Source organism: Piliocolobus tephrosceles, chromosome 14 (genome assembly GCF_002776525.5).
Source record: "Piliocolobus tephrosceles isolate RC106 chromosome 14, ASM277652v3, whole genome shotgun sequence".
In the NCBI taxonomy this organism is placed as follows: domain Eukaryota; kingdom Metazoa; phylum Chordata; class Mammalia; order Primates; family Cercopithecidae; genus Piliocolobus; species Piliocolobus tephrosceles.
Genome location: NC_045447.1, coordinates 81,967,444 through 81,982,496, shown reverse-complemented (window position 1 = coordinate 81,982,496; position 15,053 = coordinate 81,967,444). Strand labels below are relative to the sequence as shown.

The following is a 15,053-nucleotide window of genomic DNA, read 5'->3' as shown; positions in this document are numbered from 1 at the left end:
AAAAAAAAAATTAGAAAACTGAACCATAAGGTCCTTAAATGGCCTCTCCACAGTATTAACCAAACCTGAACAAGATCCCAGGTGTTAAGGCTAGGAGCGGTGGCTCACGCCTGTAATCCCAGCATTTTGGGAGGCCGAGGCAGGCAGATCACCTGAGGTCAGGAGTTCAAGACCAGCCTGGCCAACATGGTAAAATCCTGTCTCTACTAAAAATACAAAGATTAGCCAGGCATGGTGGGGTATGCCTGTATTCCCAGCTACTCAGGAGGCTGAGGCAGGAGAATCACTTGAAACCGGGAGGCAGAGGTTGCAGTGAGCTGAGATCATGCCTCTGCACTCCAGCCTGGGCAATGGAACAAAAGACTCCGTCTCAAAAAAAAAAAAAAAAAAAAAAAAAAAGTCTCAGGTGTTCTGGATTCCCATCCAAAGAAAAAGGGAAACCCAACTGCCTGTTTCCCTCTCAATCTCCTGTCTTCCCAAAGCACTTTGCCTTCTTTCCTGCCCAGCTGTTGAAATAACAAACTGTACCAAGATTTTGTCCATGATGGACTCTGTTCGCTGCACACTAAGATATTTATCCTCCTGGTCATCAGTAGAAATATTAATAAATAATATTGGTTGCCATTTATTTAGCAGTATGTTAAGCATCCATATGACTTAATGGATGTTTTTCTAGCTGTGTTTTAAAGTTTTAAGGTTGCAGCATTTGAATGAATGAATGGCTTCTGAGCCCAAGTGAGAAAAAGCAAATAAGATACAAATGGGTTTTCTAAACAATTTTTCTCCCTGAAATTAGCTCTGCTACTTTGCACAAGTCTCCTTTTCTAAGCTCCCACTTCTCATCTGTTCAATGGGGATATGAATATCTACAAGGTTATGGTAAAGTTTAAAAGCACATTTGTCTGATAAGTAGCCAATAAACAATCATTACTGTCATTACCGCAGTTGGCAATTTGGGCAGGGCTTGACAGGGAGTTTGGGTGACAGGCGATGAAGTAAAGGACATTATGGAAAGCTTGAAAGAATGTAATAAGGATAATATATTTTAAATGTTTTTTCTCTTTTATATTTTGTGAATGACTTTTACCCTAGTTAGCCTAAGGTAATTCTTTTTTTTTTTTTTTTTTGAATTTTTAAATTAATTAATTTTTTAATTGTAATAGGTTTTTGGGGAACAGGTGGTGTTTGGTTACATGAGTAAGTTCTTTACTGGTGATTTATGAGATTTCAGTGCACCTATCACCCAACCAGTGTACACTGTACCCAATACGTAGCTTTTTTATCCCTCATCCCCCCCACCGTTTCCCCTGAGTCCCCAAAGTCCATTATATCATTCTTATGCCTTTGCATCCTTATAGCTTAGCTTCCAATCACGAGTGAGAGCATAAAATGTTTGGTTTTCCATTCCTGAGTTACTTCACTTAGAATAATAGTCTCTAGTTCCATCCAGCTTACTGCAAATGCCATTATTTCATTCCTTTTTATGGCTGGGTAGTATTCCATGGTATATATACATATCTATATCTATATCTATATCTATATCTATATATCACATTTTCTTTATCCACTTGCTGACTGATGGGCATTTGGGCTGATTCCATATTCCCGCAATTGCAAATTGTGCTGCTATAAACAGGCGTGTGCAAATATCTTTTTTGTATAATGACTTCTTTTTATTTTTTGAGACAAAATTTCACTCTTGTCACCCAGACTGGAGTGCAGTGGCACAATCTTGGCTCACTGAAACCTCTGCCTCCTGGGTTGAAGAGATTCTCCTGCCTCAACCTCCCAAGTAGCTGGGATTACAGGCACGTACCACCATGCCTGGCTAATTTTTGTATTTTTATTAGAGACAGGGTTTCACCATGATGGCCAGGCTGCTCTTGAACTCCTGACCTCAAGTGATCCTCCTGCCTCAGCCTCCCAAAGTGCTGGGATTACAGGCATGAGCCACTGCCCTCTACCGCTGACTTATTTTCCTCTGGGTAGATACCTAGTAGTAGCATTGCTGGATCAAATGGTAGATCTACTTTTAGTTCTTTAAAGAATTTCCACACTGTTTACCATAGTGGTTGTATTAGTTTACATTCCCACCCACACCGTAAAAGTGGTCCTTTTTCACCACATCCATGCCAACATCTATTATTTTTCGATTTTTGATTATGTCCATTCTTGCAGGAGTGAGGTGGTATCACATTGTGGTTTTGATTTGCATTTCTCTGATCATTAGTGATGTTGAGCATTTTTCTATATGCTTCTTGGCCATTTGTATATCTTCTTTTGAGAATTGTCTATTCATGCCTTTTGCCTACTTTTAATTTAATTTAATTTAATTTTTTATTGTACTTTAAGTTCTAGGGTACATGTGCATAACATGCAGGTTTGTTACATATGTATACATATGCCATGTTGGTGTGCTGCACCCATTAACTCGTCATTTACATTAGGTATATCTCCTAATGCTATCCCTTCCCCCTACCCCCTCCCCACAATAGGACCCGGTGTGTGATGCTCCCCTTCCTGTGTCCAAGTGATCTCATTGTTCAATTCCCACCTATGAGTGAGAACATGCGGTGTTTGGTTTTGTGTTCTTACGATAGTTTGCTGAGAATGATGGTTTCCAGCTGCATCCATGTCCCTACAAAGGACACGAACTCATCCTTTTTTACAGCTGCATAGTATTCCATGGTGTATATGTGCCACATTTTCTTAATCCAGTCTGTCACTGATGGACATTTGGGTTGATTGCAAGTCTTTGCTATTGTGAATAGTGCTGCAATAAACATACATGTGCATGTGTCTTTATAGCAGCACGACTTATAATCCTTTGGGTATATCTCCAGTAATGGGATGGTTGAGTCAAATGGTATTTCTAGTTCTAGATCCTTGAGGAATCACCACACTGTTTTCCACAATGGTTGAACTAGTTTACAATCCCACCAACAGTGTAAAAGTGTTCCTATTTCTCCACATCCTCTCCAGCATCTGTTGTTTCCTGATTTTTTATTGATTGCCATTCTAACTGGTGTGAGATGGTATCTCATTGTGGTTTTGATTTGCATTTCTCTGATGGCGAGTGATGATGAGCAATTTTTCATGTGTCTGTTGGCTGTATGAATGTCTTCTTTTGAGAAGTGTCTGTTCATGTCCTTTGCCCACTTTATCATGGGGTTGTTTGTTTTTTTCTTGTAAATTTGATTGAGTTCTTTATAGGTTCTGGATATTAGCCTTTTGTCAGATGAGTAGATTGCAAAAATTTTCTCCCATTCTGTAGGTTGCCTCTTCACTCTGATGGTAGTTTCTTTTGCTGTGCAGAAGCTCTTTAGTTTAATTAGATCCCATTTGTCTATTTTGGCTTTTGTTGCCATTGCTTTTGGTGTTTTAGACATGAAGTCCTTGCCCATGCCTATGTCCTGAATGGTATTACTTAGGTTTTCTTCTAGGGTTTTTATGGTTTTAGGTCTAACATTTAAGTCTCTAATCCATCTTGAATTAATTTTTTGTATAAGGAGTAAGGAAAAGATCCAGTTTCAGCTTTCTACTTATGGCTAGCCAATTTTCCCAGCACCATTTATTAAATAGGGAATCCTTTCCCCATTTCTTGTTTTTGTCAGATTTGTCAAAGATCAGATGATTGTAGACGTGTGGTATTATTTCGGAGTGCTCTATTCTGTTCCATTGGTCTATATCTCTGTTTTGGTACGAGTACCATGCTGTTTTGGTTACTGTAGCCTTGTAGTATATTTTGAAGTCAGGTAGTGTGATGCCTCCAGCTTTGTTCTTTTGGCTTAGGATTGTCTTGGCAATGCAGGGTCTTTTTTGGTTCCATATGAACTTTAAAGCAGTTTTTTCCAATTCTGTGAAGAAAGTCATTGGTAGCTTAATGGGGATGGCATTGAATCTATAAATTACTTTGGGCAGTGTGGCCATTTTCACAATATTGATTCTTCCTATCCATGAGCATGGTATGTTCTTCCATTTGTTTGTGTCCTCTTTGATTTCACTGAGCAGTGGTTTGTAGTTCTCCTTGAAGAGGTCCTTTCCATCCCTTGTAAGTTGGATTCCTAGGTATTTTATTCTCTTTGAAGCTATTGTGAATGGGAGTTCATTCATGATTTGGCTCTCTGTGTGTCTGTTACTGGTGTATAAGAATGCTTTTGATTTTTGCACATTGATTTTGTGTCCTGAGACTTTGCTGAAGTTGCTTATCAGCTTAAGGAGATTTTGGGCTAAGATAATGGGGTTTTCTAAATATACAATCATGTCATCTGCAAACAGGGACAATTTGACTTCATCTTTTCCTAACTGAATACCCTTTATTTCTTTCTCTTGCCTGATTGCCCTAGCCAGAACTTCCAACACTATGTTGAATAGGAGTGGTGAGAGAGGGCATCCCTGTCTTGTGCCAGTTTTCAGAGGGAATGCTTCCAGTTTTTGCCCATTCAGTATGATATTGGCTGTGGGTTTGTCATAAATAGCCCTTATTATTTTGAGATACATTCCATCAATACCGAATTTATTGAGAGTTTTTAGCATGAAAGGCTGTTGAATTTTGTCAGAGGCCTTTTCTGCATCTATTGAGATAATCATGTGGTTTTTGTCTTTGGTTCTGTTTATATGCTGGATTACATTTATTGATTTGCATATGTTGAACCAGCCTTGCATCCCAGGGATGAAGCCCACTTGATCATGGTGAATAAGCTTTTTGATGTGCTGCTGAATCCGGTTTGCCAGTATTTTATTGAGGATTTTTGCATCTATGTTCATCAGGGATATTGGTCTAAAATTCTCTTTTTTTGTTGTGTCTCTGTCAGGCTTTGGTATCAGGATCATGCTGGCCTCGTAAAATGTGTTAGGGAAGATTCTCTCTTTTTCTATTGATTGGAATAGTTTCAGAAAGAATGGTACCAACTCCTCCTTGTACCTCTGGTAGAATTTGGCTGTGAATCTGTCTGGTCCTGGACTTTTTTTGGTTGGTAGGCTATTAATTATTGCCTCAATTTCAGAGCCTGCTATTGGTCTATTCAGGGATTCAACTTCTTCCTGGTTTAGTCTTGGGAGAGTGTAAGTGTCCAGGAAATTATCCATTTCTTCTAGGTTTTCTAGTTTATTTGCATAGAGGTGTTTATGGTATTCTCTGATGGTAGTTTGTATTTCTGTGGGGTCAGTGGTGATATCGCCTTTATCATTTTTTATTGCATCTATTTGATTCTTCTCTCTTTTCTTCTTTATTAATCTTGCTAGCGGTCTATCAATTTTGTTGATCTTTTCAAAAAACCAGCTCTTGGATTCATTGATTTTTTTGGAGGTTTTCTTGTGTCTCTATCTCCTTCAGTTCTGCTCTGATCTTAGTTATTTCTTGCCTTCTGCTAGATTTTGAATGTGTTTGCTCTTGCTTCTCTAGTTCTTTTAATTGTGATGTTAGGGTGTCAATTTTAGATCTTTCCTGCTTTCTCTTGTGGGCATTTAGTGCTATAAATTTCCCTCTACACACTGCTTTAAATGTATCCCAGAGATTCTGGTATGTTGTATCTTTGTTCTCATTGGTTTCAAAGAACATCTTTATTTCTGCCTTCATTTCGTTATGTACCCAGTAGTCATTCAGGAGCAGGTTGTTCAGTTTCCATGTAGTTGAGCGGTTTTGATTGAGTTTCTTGGTCCTGAGTTCTAGTTTAATTGCACTGTGGTCTGAGAGACAGTTTGTTATAATTTCTGTTCTTTTACATTTGCTGAGGAGTGCTTTACTTCCAACTACGTGGTCAATTTTGGAATAAGTGTGATGTGGTGCTGAGAAGAATGTATATTCTGTTGATTTGGGGTGAAGAGTTCTGTAGATGTCTATTAGGTCTGCTTGGTGGAGAGTTGAGTTCAATTCCTGGATATCCTTGTTAACTTTCTGTCTCGTTGATCTGTCTAATGTTGATGGTGGGGTGTTAAAGTCTCCCATTATGATTGTATGGGAGTCTAAGTCTCTATGTAAGTCTCTAAGGACTTGCTTTATGAATCTGGGTGCTCCTGTATTGGGTGCATATATATTTAGGATAGTTAGCTCTTCCTGATCCCTTTACCATTATGTAGTGCCTTCTTTGTCTCTTTTGATCTTTGTTGGTTTAAAGTCTGTTTTATCAGAGACTAGTACTGCAACCCCTGCTTTTTTTTGTTTTCCATTTGCTCAGTAGATCTTCCTCCAACTGTTTATTTTGAGCCTGTGTGTGTCTCTACATGTGAGATGGGTCTCCTGAATACATCAAACTGATGGGTCTTGACTCTTTATCCAGTTTGCCAGTCTGTGTCTTTTAATTGGACCATTTAGTCCATTTACATTTAAGGTTAATATTATTATGTGTGAACTTGATCCTGTCATTATGATATTAGCTGGTTATTTTGCTCGTTAGTTGATGCAGTTTCTTCCTAGCATCGATGAACTTTACATTTTGACATGTTTTTGCAATGGCTGGTACCTGTTGTTTCTTTCCATGTTTTAGTGCTTCCTTCAGGATCTCTTGTAGGGCAGGCCTGGTGGTGACAAAATCTCTAAGCATTTGCTTATCTGTAAAGGATTTTATTTCTCCTTCACTTATGAAACTTAGTTTGGCTGGATATGAAATTCTGGGTTGAAAATTCTTTTCTTTAAGTACGTTGAATATTGGCCCCCACTCTCTTCTGGCTTGTAGAGTTTCTGCCGAGAGATCTGTTAGTCTAATGGCCTTCCCTTTGTGTGTAACCCGACCTTTCTCTCTAGCTGCCCTTAACATTTTTTTCTTCATTTCTACTTTGGTGAATCTGACAATTATGTGTCTTGGAGTTGCTCTTCTCGAGGAGTATCTTTGTGGCGTTCTCTGTATTTCCTGAATTTGGATGTTGGCCTGCCTTGCTAGGTTGAGGAAGTTCTCCTGGATGATATCCTGTAGAGTGTTTTCCAACTTGGCTCCATTTTCCCCGTCACTTTCAGGCACACCAATCAGACATAGATTTGGTCTTTTCACATAATCCTATACTTCTTGGAGACTTTGTTCATTTCTTTTTACTCCTTTTTCTCCACACTTCTCTTCTCACTTCATTTCATTCATTTGATCTTCAATCGCTGATACTCTTTCTTCCAGTTGATTGAGTCAGTTACTGAAGCTTGTGCATTTGTCACATATTTCTCATGTTATGGTTTTCATCTCTGTCAGTTCTTTTAAGGTCTTCTCTGCATTGATTATTCTAGTTATCCATTCATCCATTCTTTTTTCAAGGGTTTTAGTTTCTTTGCGCTGGTTACGTAGTTCCTCCTTTAGCTCTGAGAAGTTTGATCAACTGAAGCCTTCTTCTCTCAACTCGTCAAAGTCATTCTCCGTCCAGCTTTGATCCGTTGCTGGCAATGAGCTGCGTTCCTTTGGAGGGGGAGATGCGCTCTAATTTTTTGAATTTCCAGCTTTTCTGCACTGCTTTTTCCTCATTTTTGTGGTTTTATCTGCCTTTGGTCTTTGATGATGGTGACGTACTGATGGGGGTTTTGGTGTGATTGTCCTTTCTGTTTGTTAGTTTTCCTTCTAACAGTCAGGACCCTCAGCTGTAGGTCTGTTGGAGTTTGCTTGAGGTCCACTCCAGACCCTGTTTGCCTGGGTATCAGCAGCAGAGGCTGCAGAAGATAGAATATTGCTGAACAGCGAGTGTTGCTGCCTGATTTTTGCTCTGGAAGCTTCGTCTCAGGGGTGTACCCCACCGTGTGAGGTGTGAGGTGTCAGTCTGCACCTAGTGGGGGATGTCTCCCAGTTAGGCTACTCAGGGGTCAGGGACCCACTTGAGCAGGCAGTCTGTCTGTTCTCAGATCTCAACCTCCATGCTGGGAGATCCACTGCTCTCTTCAAAGCTGTCAGACAGGGGCATTTACCTCTGCCGAGGTTTCTGCTGCTTTTTGTTTAGCTATGCCCTGTCCCCAGAGGAGGAATCTACAGAGGCAGGCCAGCCTCCTTGAGCTGCAGTGGGCTTCACCCAATTCGAGCTTCCCAGTGGCTTTGTTTACCTCCTTAAGCCTCAGCAATGGCAGGCGCCCCTCCCCCAGCCTTGCTGCCACCTTGCAGTTAGATCTCAGACTGCTGTGCTAGCAATGAGGGAGGCTCCATGGGCGTGGGACCCTCTGGGCCAGGTGTGGGATATAATCTCCTGGCATGCCGTTTGCTAAGACCCTTGGTAAAGTGCAGTATTAGGGTGGGAGTCACCCGATTTTCCAGGTGTTGTGTGTCTCAGTTTCCCTTGGCTAGGAAAAGGGATTTCCTTCCCCCTTGTGCTTCCCAGGTGAGGCAATACCTCGCCCTGCTTCAGCTCTCACTGGTTGGGCTGCGCCAGCTGACCAGCACCGATTGTCTGGCACTCCCCAGTGAGATGAACCCAGTACCTCAGTTGAAAATGCAGGAATCACCCGTCTTCTGTGTCACTCACACTGGGAGCTGGAGGCTGGAGCTGTTCCTATTCGGCCATCTTGGGCGCGCCCTTGCCTCAGCCTAAGGTAATTCTTATGACTCAGGGAGGTTTGAGATTGTTATAGCAGGAATGCAAATAAAAAAAAATCTAGCTTTTGATTTCCAAATTTGAGTTCCTAGAATAACTGTCTTTAAAATTCAGAGGTTGGAGATAAAGAAAATGATTTTCTGGATTCCTATCACTTCCATTAAAATATCAAGGGTCAAAACAATGAACCTGAATTCTAAAGCTATTGGTAGAGAGAGATGATCTTTGAAGTAAGAGGTGTCCCTACTGCACAGAAAAGATGGGGTGTTTTTCCTTTCCAAACCAAGGGAATGCCAGGGAAAGAAAAGATAGAGATTGAAGGGGAAAAGTGAGTTTTATGTGTCTTGGCTTCTCCATTCAGGGCCAATATCACAAGTAGTAGATAAATTGAAAGAAAGGAATCCCAAAAGAGGAAAAAGACTGTGTCCTGCTCCTCAGTTAAAACTCAACAAAGGGACCCCCACCCAATTGGCCCATGCCAGTATGTAACACAGAAAGAGAAAACCAACAGCTTGGGCCTCTTGGCTTGGAGGAAGCCAAAGTGCAACTTTCTTCAGTCATACTACATCTAGGTTCATCTAGCCACCTCTGCCATGCTGCCCAAGTTCAATCCCAATGAGATCAAGGTCATATACCTGCCAGGTGCCCTGGTGGAAAACAGGGTACCGTGTCTGCCCTAGCCCTTAAGATCAACCCTCTGGACCTGTCTCCAAAATAAGTTGGTGATGACATTCCCAAGGCCACAGGTCATCAGAAGAGTCAAAGGATTACAATGAAACTGACCAATCAGAACAGACAGGCTCAGACTGAGGTGGTACTTTCTGCCTCTGCCTTGAGCATCAAAGCCTTCAAGGAACCAGCGACCGAAAGAGGCAAAAAATTCAAGCACAGTGGAAATGCCATTTTTTCATGAGACTGTCAACATTGCACGGCAGATGCAGCACCAATCCTTAGTCACAGAACTTTCTGGGACCCGTAAAGAGATCCTGGAGACTGCCCAGTCTATGAGCTGCAGTGTTGATGGGCACCAGCCTCCTGACATCATAGATGACATCAAATCAACAGTGGTGCAAGTAAATATCCAGCTAGCTATGAACTACGAGGGAAAAATTTCAATGAAGGATCATTTGACAACTAAAAATAAAAACACAGCATGATTATCAGATGTAGGGTCTACATGAGTGCTTTTGTGCCTCCTTGAAAAAGCCAGTTTCCCCATGCACAGATGTCAGTACTACAAGTCAACCAGGTATCCAGAGACATTGCTAAAAAATGTCAATACCAAACCTAATCACAGCATGAGGACCCGTATATGCAAATCTAAAGCCCACTTTCTCCTACTGCTCACTCCTAAAGCTCACTTTCTCACAACACTGCCACCCCAATATACCAAGAAACCATCTAGAAAGGAGGGCAGACAACAATAGCCACTTACCTTTAAAAACACAACCAAACTCTTTACACCAAAACTCCTTTCATATCCAGAGAGGCTAAAATACAGTTAGTGATGAATGTGGATGTGGAGCCAATGAGTAAGATTTGATCAGTTGTAGAAAACAAGTGAAGCCACGTATACTTTGCACAATCAAATGTCGTTTCCTAAGTTTTTGACCCCATAATGTGAAGAAAACAAATCATCCATAACTCTAGCATGCTAAATATCCATTAATTTTTTTTTTTTTTTTTGAGAGTTTCGCTTTGTGGTCCAGGCTGGGGCCCAGTGGTGCGGTCTTGGCTCACTGTAATCTCCACCTCCCAGGATCAAGCAATTCTCATGCCTCAGCCTACTGAGTAGCTGGGATTACAGCCACCCGTACATTTTTAAAATATTTCTTTTTCACTTGTCTTGCATAGGCATGATTATTGCAAATAACTGCAATACATATCATTCACAATTTTATATCATGCTCTTTGTAAAATTCATCAAAATTCCTTTTCCATGCTGCTGTGTGTTCTTCCTGGTTACCAATGTTAATAGATGTATAAGCTATTAGTCAAAACTCTTGTAATTGCAAGTAACATGAAGCCAATTCCAACTCAACTAAGGAAAAGGGGGATTTAATGGAAGAACACTGGAGTTGCTTATTAACCTACAAGAACCAGGCAGCCCTGGGGGCCTAAATGCAGGGGACAGGGGCTTGATGTCACCAGAGTTCTTCACTGCTCATTCTTCCTACAGACATCTCTACATAAATGTAGCAGGGATTTAGCCATGTTAGGTCATTTTCATTAGCCACATTTTCCAAATAGGGGAGGAGGGGCTGAGGGAGTTAGATGACTCACTGCAGGTGATTCAGCTGCTAAATGGCATTGACTTGAAAACCAGCATCTTGATTCAGATTGGTGGATCCATACAAATTGCAAGGGAAAAAGCTTTATATAAGTATGTAAGAATAGTCACATAGGATAAGAATATATTTGATTTTTGTGAGGACTACAGCTGAAGGAGAAGAGAAACATGCAAATGGGGTTCCATTCCCCACACTAGGGCAGCTTCTCTCATCTCAGAATGCCCACCTGGCATCTTCCTGACCCTTAAGGAAGTTCATAGCAATATTGTTTTCAGAAGTCGATATTCTCCTGTCTCTACTTGCAAGAAAATAACTGGGCTCCCCAGTAAGTATAATTGGTGTGAACAGTGATTTATTATACGCCCAGTTCTCCAGATGGCCTTTCATATGGAAATGATTTTTCCTGAAAACAGAAAAATATGGGGTTTTCCCCCCTCAGCAGGTTATAACAGGTTTACAATCCACTCCATCAAAACTAGAATCAAAAACTTTAACGGAGTTCCTTTAAAACAGAAACACAAAACACACGTTCCATCTGGTAAATAATTGCTGGAGTTGCATTCCTGTGCATTCGGGCACAAGCTAACTGCTGTACAGCATAAAACTGTGAAAATATCTAGGCTTAATGGGGCAACATGAGATAAGATCTACTTAGGTCTATCATATACTCAAATTGCAACCTTCTGGAATGCTGGTTCATGCCAGACTCTCAAATCATCCATAATCTGATGAGCTAGACAGATGTGTAAAATTATTCCAGGATATCTGAAAATCTCACATGTGAGTACAAAAGGCTAGGTGGACACGTGCAGCCCTTATTCTATATGAATGAAGCAGAATGTTTACCAAGAAGGTCATTTTCAGATGACCGTAGTTGAAGAACAAAGTCAAATGCAGTTCTAAGTTACATGTCCTCTGTCTAAATAACAGATTAGAAAGTATATCTAAAAAGGCTTATATCATCCTGTGGTGGAATACTTAAGAATGGGGAAAGCATTCAGCAGTAAAAAGTAGGTTAGCATAAGGATTTAATGTAGTTAGTGTGTAGCAGGTTAATTTCAGTAGATGACTCTAAGTCATGATTTTCATTCAGGAAGAATTATTTTAGTCAGCGTTCCACCAGTGGAACATACTTCCTCATAAGCTCCCTGCCTCTGAAAGTATAGGCAGGGGAGTCATGTATTAGAGATGTTGTGGGGAAGATCTACAAATTAGGGATCACACTCAAATTCCTTAAGGGGTTGGGCAGATAAATTGTGTAAAATGGTAAGGCATTAGAAAATGGACCGAACTGCAGAGGACTGGACAGGCACAGCCCACCTAAAGACATTCAAATTCGGTACAGATACTTCTTGGCTTACCGTGAGGCTACTGTGTCCCAATAAACCCATCTAAGTAAAAAATGCATTTAATACACCTAACCTACCAAACATCACAGCCTAGCCTAGCCTACCTTGCACATGCTCAGGACACTTACATTAGACTACAATTGGGCTACATCATCTAACATAATGCCTATTTTATAATAAAGTGTAGAATATCTCATGTAATTTATTGAATACTGAACTGGAGGTGAAAACCCGAATGATTATATGGTATTTGAAGTACAGTTTCTGCTGAATGTGTATGACTTTCACGCTATCGTGAAGTTGAGTAATTATAAGTCAAACCGTTGTAAGTTGGAGACTATCTGTATTTAAAAACAAAGCAAAACAAAACAAAAATAGACTGTTCTGGCCAAATAGACCACTTTGGAAGGATTTGACCTGTGGATCAAGAGGACATTTGCCACTCCTGGACTAGCAGATCCTTAAGCCTTCTTTGCCTGCTGAGTTCTGTGATGTGTATAAAAATAATGTACTTTTATCTGATAAGAGCCAAACACATTAACCTTTGTGGTAGGAGAAAGTGGAGTTGAACAGAAGTGTAGAATGTGGTCTCCATCCTCAGAAAACTCAAAAATACTTTAAAATAAGACATGTCTATATAAAGGCAGTCAACAATGGCAGGCAAAAAGCCTATGGCGGCTCAGAGGAAGCATTTCTAACTTTGATCTAGATAGGTTCAGAAAGAGCAGCAGAATAGGTGAGGCTTGAGTGAGTCTTAAAAGAACAAATAGGTCTGACATAGTGGCTCACACCTGGATCCCTCCTCAGGAGCATCATTTGAGCCCAGAAGTTTGAGGCTGCAGTGAGCTATGATCACACCACTGCACTCCAGCCTGGGTGACAAAGCAAGACCCTGTCTCTGAAAAAAAAAAAAAAGGATGAATGATGAATATTCAGCTAAATGGAGAGTGTAGAGGAGGATAGAGTTGTTAGGTAGTAACAAGACAAACAAGAAGCCCAGGGGCAAGGAGGAGGGTCATGCTTGGATCCCACTGAACCTCTCAACTTCTTCCTCAGATCCTAAAAGTGGCTTCCCATTACCTATTCTGTTCTGAGCCTCCTTCTCAGCCTCTGGACCTCTCCCTTCTTATGAAGTAAAAGCTTTCTTAGGGTCACAGTTCCCATAGCTGGGCCCTACCACCTGCAGTCAGAGCCCTTAGCACTCCCCTTGTATTCACCTGATCCATATCCCAGCCCCACTGCCTGTTTGCAGACCTGTTAACAGAGTCATTGGGCTACCTCTCAGACAATCATCCTTGATGCTAAATCACCCAAGCAAATGAATTGAATTTTCAAGTGAAGAGGGTAATCCTAAACACTTAATGATCAGAAGTGAGGAGGCACAAACTATTTTCGGAATTCGAATTTGTCTTTATTATGTGGTATACACCTTTGCTGGGGTACTAAGTGCCATCAATAAACAGCTAGCAGCAATTGATGGCCTACAACGTGCCAGAATCTGTGCTGAGCCCAGTACATGCATGCCCTTCCTCGCCAACTCAACCTCCAAAATGGGGCACATTATTTTCCCCTCTCTTGAGATAGGCAAACTGAGGCTCAGAGGGGTTAAATAACACATGCAAAGTCATAGGACTAACAGGGGCATGGATTCAAACCCAAGTCTTCTGTCTCCAAAAACTGACTACAGTCATATGTGGTTGACCGTTCCCACTTCATGTGATTGTACCATTCATATGGATGTGTAAATGCACACTCAACGGCCCAGAGTCACCTGCTGGCCTATCATCAGATGTAATCAGCTGCCATCTCCCAAACAACACACTCATTTGACGCATGAATTTGTATCGCTGACTCTTCAAATACAGTAGTCCCCCCTTATCCAAGGACAAAATATATTAAATAGAAAATTCCAGAAATGAACAATTCATAAATTTCAAGTTGTCCGTGTTCTGAGCAGCATGATGAAATCTTAGCCATCCTGCTCTGCCTGCCCAGGGCGTGAATCATCTTTTTGTCCAGAGTATTCACACTATAGAAGCTCCCCGCCTGTATATCACTTAGTTGATCTGTTGGTTGTCAGGTCAAATGTTGCAGCATCACTGTACATGCGTCCAAGTAACCCTTATTTTACTTAATAATGGCCCAAAAGAGTAATGAGGTCAGCATATTGTTTTATTATATTATTGTTATCCTTTATTATACCAAATTTATAAGTGAAACCTTATCATAAGTATGTATGTATAGGAAAAAAAGCATACTGTATAGAGGGCTCAGGACAATCCATGGTTTTGGGCATCCACTGGGGTCTTGGAACATATCCCCTGTGGATTAGAGGGGAGTATGATAATGCAACGTTCTCATCACATTTGAATCATCTGGGGGCACTAATAAAAAAGCACTGATGTCTTAACTTCAATCCCCACAGATTTAGATTTAATTGGTTTTGGTTTGAATCAAATATTGGAACTGTAGAGGAGCTTCCCAGGCGATCCTAATGTGTAGAGAACATAGACTGTGAATAGTGGCTAAGAGTGAGGGCTTAGAGTCTGATTTCTGTTACAATAGGCCAGCTATGACACACCTGTAAGTCTTAGTTTTCTCATCTATAAAATGAGAACTACAGAACTGTGTACTTTATAGCACTGATGCAAGGGTTAAGTTAGATGGAAACAATGGAATGCAAAAATGGTAAGGTTCCTGGTGCCACCTCAAAAGCCTCATTGATCCATAATGAAATGGAAGTTTATAGTCTATTAGGCAAACACCCATTGGTTACATGAGAAAATGTATTCTCCTGGCTTTCTGCTCAGACTTCCTGACACCTCAGGGTAGAGGAGAGGGCTGGACAGGCACTCTTGGCAAACTGCTGGCTCTTTCAGAGATGTAAAGGCAAAGGCCTTTCAGAGCCAGACAGCTGACA

The 15,053-nt window shown here is 40.9% G+C and overlaps 1 pseudogene; it reads left to right on the top strand.

Moving 5' to 3' along the window:
• Nucleotides 1-8,669: 8,669 nt before the first annotated feature.
• Nucleotides 8,670-9,650, top strand: LOC111543253 (annotated as a pseudogene).
• Nucleotides 9,651-15,053: the final 5,403 nt, after the last annotated feature.